General features: G+C 43.8%; 1 long non-coding RNA gene across 2 annotated transcripts; it reads left to right on the forward strand.

Moving 5' to 3' along the window:
- The first annotated feature begins 2042 nt into the window (after positions 1-2042).
- LOC139793664 (uncharacterized) lies at positions 2043-4937 on the forward strand. 2 transcript variants are annotated; one of them, XR_011724702.1, is made up of 3 exons: positions 2043-2247; positions 2583-2734; positions 4051-4937. It is a non-coding gene; the product is annotated as an uncharacterized lncRNA (long non-coding RNA). The 2 variants fall into 2 exon arrangements; XR_011724701.1 differs by having other exon boundaries at positions 2583-2728; positions 4051-4936.
- The last annotated feature ends 1094 nt before the right edge of the window (positions 4938-6031 follow it).

The raw sequence follows: 6031 nt of genomic DNA on the forward strand, positions 1-6031 counted from the left end.
AAATCACTTCCATGCAGCAGCTCTAAGAGCTAAGGTTGGTCCAACACAGCTCCTGAGATTTCTGTGCAGTTACCAAGGGGAACAGCAGGTCAGAACGACCCTGAGGCTTCCTGCAGAGAGAATAGAATGAGGTTTAAATTTTGCAAAATGAAATTCCTTGTCCTAATGAAATCTTTATTCACATTTTAGAAAAAAAATATAGTAAAAAAAGGGTGTCTTAGGTTTGAGTTGAAGCTCTTCTCCTGTGCAGATCCTGACTCCACTGCTTGCAAAACTGCCAGCACTCTTCAGACCTCAGAGACAGATGAGCCTGTGCAGACCAGGGGGGCTGGGCTGTCATACAGGCTGTGTATTGAAGGTGAAAAGGATGCACAAGCCTGGAAGACATTAATTCTGTTAATCAACACCTGCTGGTCTACCACTGCATAAAATGCAAGTGGAAACAGCATGAGAGATACACCTCACAAAAATCACCCTGTTACTCACTGAACCATGGCTCTGCACCATGCTGGGTGCATGGTCTGCACCATGTGCTACATGCCTGGGAAAAAAGAAAAAAAAAAAAAAAAGAAAAAGAAAAAGGAAAAAAACCCCAACCCCCAAACAAAAAAAACCCAATAACCTGAGCCATAAAAATGTATCCAGTGTTCAAAGTGCCCAAGGTGAAGCCTTGAAGACTATCATTTGCATGAGCATCTCTTACTTCCCCAGAAATCTCTGAGCTTCCTGTCCCCCTGCCCTTGGTTGTGCACCTGGTTGCACACAACAGAGGGAGGTGTGCAGGTGTTGTGCAAATGTTGTGCAGAACTCACTAGGGGTGAAACCAGAGAAGGGCATTGCTCAGCAGCACCAGGCCTGACAGGCAGTGACCATTTGTGTCCTGAGGGCACCATCTGACCCTTCAGCCTGCTGCACAGCACTTATGGGACCCAGGCTACTGGTAAGATTGTCATAGTAGCAGGAACAACAAAACCAAACCTTCCAGTTTAAGAACTCTCACTTACTTAATTCAGAAAAGCAGGCAAGAGCCACTCAACGTTTTTATGAATGAACTCCAGGCCACAGCATTATTTAATATTAAAAGCATCAACCAGACCACTGAAAAGAAGTGTCCAGCCAAAGCTATCAGCAGCCACACTGACTGGCCAGGCTTGGCCAACTGTGTTAACACTGCTGGTGTGTTTGAGGAGCAGATCCTATATCCATGGCAGAGCCCTTTTTAGGACCATGAGTTTCCTGACAGCAGTACCACATGTACACTGTTCAGGAAAGTTTTTCTCTGCAGGTGGAGTTCCTTCAGCTCCAGGGTCAGGTCTGCATGGAGCTTCATGTGAAAACTACCTTTTTTTTCTGGAGTTTGCCAACACCTTGTCCCAAATACACAGCATCCCTCCTTCCTGCTCCCATCAGTGTCTTGAACTCAAGAAGGCAGCTATGGACAGTGAAACCTGTTTGGGAAAGAGCTCCTCTTCTGAGGCCTGCTTCTTAATCTAGAACCCTTCTTGTTCATCCTACCAGCTCCATCTGGGAGGAGATGCAGGTCTGGAGGATGAAGTTACAGCTGCTGCTTCTAAAATGGCAAAGAAAATTTCCATGTCACTGCATGTCATGCAGAGAGAAGTACATCATCACTTGTACAGACCTAATAGCTCTGCACAAGAAAAAGACTCTGAAAAGGCTTTACAGCTCTAACCTGGAAGAAATGAAGAATTGCATAACAGAATAAAGCCTTTGGTCCCCTTTGCATTCAGCAGATGGTTCTAGATGTCTTCCCATGACATCATTCCTAAAAAAAACAATCCAACCATGGTCATCTGCTCAGCATTTTGTTAATCCCAGCTCCAGATGTGGAGGGGTTCAAGGTCTTTGCAAAGAAATCCAGTTTCTGTTGCTAAATATGTACTGGCCTCTGATGGGTGCCTGATAGCACCTGACTGACTTTGGACACCGGGTTGGGATTAGAATTACAGTTTATATCAGTTGTTCCAAAGACTGGTTCATTCATTAACTGATGTTTTTTCCTGATAATTGTTGCACACCAGTACCTGTGAAACAGTGATCCTATTTGGTGGATGACAATGCAGAAACCTCACTGTGTAAAAAAAAAGCCAGGAGAGGTGTCATGTCTATTAATGTTCAGTGGCTGCTACACTAAGTGCTTTGGCAGACAGTACCCAAACTTGCTCTGCAGGAATGTATAACTAATGCACTTCTGGAAAATGGTCTTATGAAGCAGAAACAAGGAAGGTGAGAACAGATGGGAACCAAACTTTCATCCACTGCTGCATTTTGAAATTAGAAATAATTTCTAAATGAGAAATCCAATAACTCCAATCAACAGAGAGATCACAAGAGCAGAAGTGCTCAGGATATGGGGCTTTGGTACATTCAAGCCTTCTCAGGAACGCATTTGCTTTCAGTGATAATTTGTCACCTAAAAAAAAAAGAGAAGTATGTAATTGTAAGAAAATTATTACAACAGAGTTAATGTGATATGCTGAGTGAATGTTTCTGTGCACTGTTGAATACCCTCAAGGAAATTCTGGATGTATATCATTTGCAAAATGTTTTTTTTTTTTTAGCTACAGCTAGTACAAGAAACTCAAGGAGGGAGAGGAAGAAAAGTTTATTACTGGGAAACTGGGAACAAATTCTCTATCCCACATCCTATTAGGCTCAATATAAGAAGAAAAAGATGAAAGGAAATTCATCAGACACAGGACAGGAGGTAAAGGTGGGTGGAAGGGCTGACAAGCAAATGGAGAAGTGATTCTGGAGAGATAATGAATAAGAAAGAAACACGGCAGGAGTACCAAGGGAAACAGTTGGAAGTTTGATGAATTTGTAAAAAATGGGCTGGCATGGTTTATTGTGTATTTTTTACCATCTGGGAAACAGCTTCAGCGGTGAGATTAGTTCCTATCTCACCTTGTGACTTTTTGTGCTTGTAGAACAAAAAGTAAGGTTTCACCCTTTGAATTTCCTCTTGCATACAAGCAATGAATGTGCTCATACAGATAGTGCCCAATCATGAGCTTCAGGGCTAGAAATTGCCTTTACATCAGTCCCTCCCCCATATTCTACTTGAGGGGCATGAAACCTCTTTGGAAGAGAAAGGCCATGGGTGTCCATAGGGCTGGAGCAGAGTAGAGGGGGGGTCCTGCTGGTAAGAATCAGACCTTAAATTGCAAAGAGCTGTTGAAGAATGTTGGTTCTTCCCACTGCGCACTGTATCCCTTGCTCAGATTTGCTCTGCCTGAGCTGGAGGTAACCTGGGCTTCAGCATGGACCAGACAAACTCTCTGGCTTCTGCACCACCAGCAGCAAGCTGCTACTAAAACCATGAGCAGGCCAGAGAGAACTGGGAGTAGAAATGCAGGAGACAGTCACACCAGTGGAAAATCATCACCTGGGAGAGCAGGAGTCTGCTCCTTGAGAAAAAGCCATTTCAGTACATCTCATATGCACTACAGAGGACACGAGCTGCCTGCCCTTTAAGAGGAGATTAGGACTAATCTTCTGGCTGCCATTGAATGATTTTAGACCAGTGAAGGGAAAATAACAGTAAAGGAATCGCACAATGTGAGTTAAGTAATCAGGTATCACATGTAATACAGATAAAAATGGTGGAGATGTAAAGAGTTTGTTGTTTGGGGGTGTTTTTTTTTCCATGTGTCCTTTATTAAAAATAAAAAATTAAAAGACATGCAATACCTTTGAGAAATAATTTTGGCTTAAGTGCAAGAGCCACAGAATTATGCAGCATCTTCTCTAATGAGAAGAGACTTCTGTGAAGAGCAACATCCATGCTTAATCTTCCTGATTCCTCTGAGCATTTCCTGCACCTTGCAAATGTCCCTGTTCTAGGCCCCAAAAGCAGAGCCTGATACAAGACTCCTGACTGCTCTTAACTCTTTTAAACAGGCTAAGAAAGACCAAGGTTCTTGGCTTTGGTCTGTACCTGTAGCTCTTCAGAAAGACTTGGCAGAAACCAGCATTATCTTTTTCTGTATCTCTGCTATCCAATACCTCTGCTCATTTTATTTGCAGGATCTTTTGAAATCCTTGGCAGCAGGTCCCTGGAGCAACCCTCTTCTGCTACATCAGAAGATTTTGATCTTTCACAGGCAGTGTCCAAACACTTCACTGAAAAGGAAGAATGGTTGAGAGGCTCAACTCAAGCCTGCTGCTGATCCACACATTTGTTGTCCACATATTTGTCTGAAGTTCTCATGATGGGACAAACTTCCCCCAAGATCCAAGTCTTCCAGTCTACAACACCAGATACATGTTAAAGAGACCACAGGGCCACAAGAAGCTACAGGATGAACTGTTTGCCTTAGCTTCCCTTTCATGTTGAAAGCAGAAATTAGGACATTTCTGATTTAAAAAAATAAATTGAATAAAAGTCGCTGTTGTTGATGTGCCTTGGTGCCAGGTGCCCCCAAGCCACTCTATCACTCCCCCTCCTCAGCTAGACAGGGATGGGGAAGAAAAATAAGGTGAAAGTCTCATGGGTCAAGCTAAAGACAGGGAGATGACCCAGCAGTTACCATTATGGGCAAAACAGACTTGGAGAAATTAGTTTAATTTATGACCAATCAAATCAGAGTAGGATTAATGAGAAACAAAACCAAATATTTAAAACCCTTACCCCCAGGCTCAACTTTTCTTCTAATTTCTCTACCTCTTCACCCCCCCAGCAGAACATGGGGGCTGGGGAGGTTGAACTTCTCCAGTCTGAGTCCTTCCCACAGGCTGCAGTTCCTCACAAACTGCTCCAGTGTGGTTCCCTGTGGGGTCACAAGTCCTGCCAGCAAACCTGCTCCACCCTGGACTCTTCTCTCCACAGACCCACAGGTCCTGCCAGGACCCTACTCCAGCACAGGGTCCCATGGGGTCACAGCCTCCTCTGGGCATCCACCTGCTCCAGCACAGGATTCCTCATGGGCTGCAGGTGGGTTTCTCCTCCACCATTAACTTCCACAAGCTTCAGAAAGACATCCTGTATCACCATGGTGATCTCTGCTCCAATGCCTGGAGCATCTCCTCTCTCTCTTTCTTCACTGACCTTGTGAAGGTGTCTGCAGGGCTGTTTCTCTAAAGTGCTCTCACTCACAGATGGTGTTATACAAGTTTTTACTCTTTCTTAAATACACCAGGAGTGCTACAACCATTGCTGATGGTCTCATCTTTGGCCAGTGTGAGAAGGCATGAGATAGGAGGGCTGAAAAAGTGAAGGAAAATGAGGGGCTCCAGCCTGATGCAAATGAGAAGGCAGCAGAGGGACACGGAGATAGGGAAGGTGACCAAAAGCCACGGGCCAGACTTGGGGAGGGACAGAGCACAACAGCATTTGCCATGGCCAGAGGCAACCAAGAAGATGCAAGCAAGATGCTCTGAGTTTATCACCGGTGCTGACCACTGAATTATCCTGTTACAGGCAATAACTAAATCTCAACTGACTTCAGCAGAAGATGAATCAGGTCCCAGAGATGCAGAATGCTTCTGCGTGACTCTAAACAAAACATGACCCAGATGCAATATGTTTTTTCCCACTGTTTTCATTGCTGTCTTCCTTCTCTTCCACCTAGTTTCTGACAGGGAAAACTGTTTACATAGAAATTCATTCCCATTGGGAATGTTGAGAGCAATAAAGGGAAGCTTTGGCTTTTTTCATGTTGCTGTGAGCACAGCACGCTTACCAAAGAATAGTTCTTTTTCTGTGTTTACTTTGGAGCATCACGCTTTGTTTTGCCATTTTTTGGCCTGCTATGAAACAACAAAAAAATTAAAAATTTCAAGGTAACTCGTAAGATCTTAAATTCTCATTTGCAGGAACACTTTGAAATGCTGAAGAGTGAATACATGTTTTGACTATGACAAGCAAATCATCAAACCCACCCAAACCTGGGTGGGTTTAATAGCAGGGAAAAATGCTTTTGATACAGAATTGTACCTACAGTATGAGGAGAGGCAAAATACTACCTGCTGCTCTTGCATACAGATTTGTTTGCTTTCTGCTTTGAGT

Source organism: Heliangelus exortis, chromosome 2, assembly GCF_036169615.1.
Source record: "Heliangelus exortis chromosome 2, bHelExo1.hap1, whole genome shotgun sequence".
NCBI classification, from domain to species: Eukaryota; Metazoa; Chordata; class Aves; order Apodiformes; family Trochilidae; genus Heliangelus; species Heliangelus exortis.